Source organism: Lucilia cuprina, chromosome 6, assembly GCF_022045245.1.
Source record: "Lucilia cuprina isolate Lc7/37 chromosome 6, ASM2204524v1, whole genome shotgun sequence".
NCBI lineage: Eukaryota > Metazoa > Arthropoda > Insecta > Diptera > Calliphoridae > Lucilia > Lucilia cuprina.
In genome coordinates, this window is record NC_060954.1 from 45,896,564 (window position 1) to 45,898,270 (window position 1,707).

Here is a 1,707-nt window from a genome sequence, read left to right on the forward strand (position 1 = left end):
TTTAGTTATTTAGTTATTTAGTTATTTAGTTATTTAGTTATTTAGTTATTTAGTTATTTAGTTATTTAGTTATTTAGTTATTTAGTTATTTGGTTATTTAGTTAGTTAGTTTGTTTAGCTTTACTGCCTTATGCATAAAATTTTATCAATGGTTTATAAATCAAATTTTCATACAAAATTTGTTCTATAAACCTTTGATAAATGCTTTTGGTGGAAATTCTTTCTCCCAAAAATCCCACATTAATCAAACACAAATGCTTCCCGAACGATGACAATTACACTAAAGAAAACATGTAAGAAATTATAGTCGAATGCTGTCGGCCGTTTGATAAACTACACTATTACGACTATTAGATGTATGTAGGGAGCTCATAATGTTTACACCAACACAAAGATGGACATAGCTTAATCGTATTGAATTTGATTCTAAGCCGACTCGTATGATTTAAGATAGGTGTAGGACAAATATTTTGAGTGGTGCACTGCGCGTTTTGGGCTAAGAGTCAAACGAGGCCCGTTCATAACGATAATCGCAAATATTATTTAGTATAAAATCACTCTCAAAAGATTTCTCCCATGAACAATCTGTAGCGTACGCAAAAAGTAAACAACGCTACAGATACTGATACTGACTGATATAGATAAATCGACGAAAAGGTGGGATCAATATTTTTGAGTATTGCAAAGACATAATACCAGTCCCACTATAGTGATGATGGGTATCATGAAAGCTCATTTTTAATACAAATAATGGAAAGCTTTCTTACTTGTTTATAAAATAAAACTTTTTACAAGCTTTCGCTCACTTATTAACCGTTAATTTAAAGTACATACGAATACAGTGCTTTTTTCATTACAATTTATTTAGCAGCAGTTGCAGTGTCATTAAAACCACTTTTTATTTGTATATAGTTATGTCGAAAATAATATAAAATTAAAACAAATAAACAAATGATTGTTATAAATAAATTCATTATTATTCTCTTAACAATTCAAATGTAAACGTAATAGTTATGTTATTTTTTTTTTTTTTATTTAACTTTTCAAACGAAAACATTAGAAAGAAAAACAAAGAAGAATAAACATAAACAATTGTTTAAATAATAAGTAAAAGTAATTGACAGGTGGTTTTAAGTAGAGGCAATGACGATATAAAATTGAGCTACGATTTAGAAAGAAAAAAAATTAAAATGATAGTATAGGTATTTCTCTAAAATAAGAAATTATTTATTCGAACTCTTTCTATCAACCGAGACGCCAGACGTCCATTTTATTGAGGAACCTGTACTGAAGAATAAACTATAGACAAACTATAGACTAGACTAAAAACTTAACCACAGATTAAACTAAAGATTAGACTATAGACTAAGCTATACACTAGACTATACAATACTGTAGAATATAGACTGGACTATAGAATTAACAATAGACTAGACTATAGAATTAACTATAGACTAGACTATAGAATTAACTATAGACTAGACTATAGAATTAACTATAGACTAGACTATAGAATTAACTATAGACTAGACTCTAGACTTGACTATAGACTAGACTATAAACATGACTATAGACTAGACTATAAACATGACTATAGACTAGACTAGACTATGGACTAGACTATGGACTAGACTATAGACTAGACTATGGACTAGACTATAGACTAGACTATAGACTAGACTATAGACTAGACTATAGACTAGACTA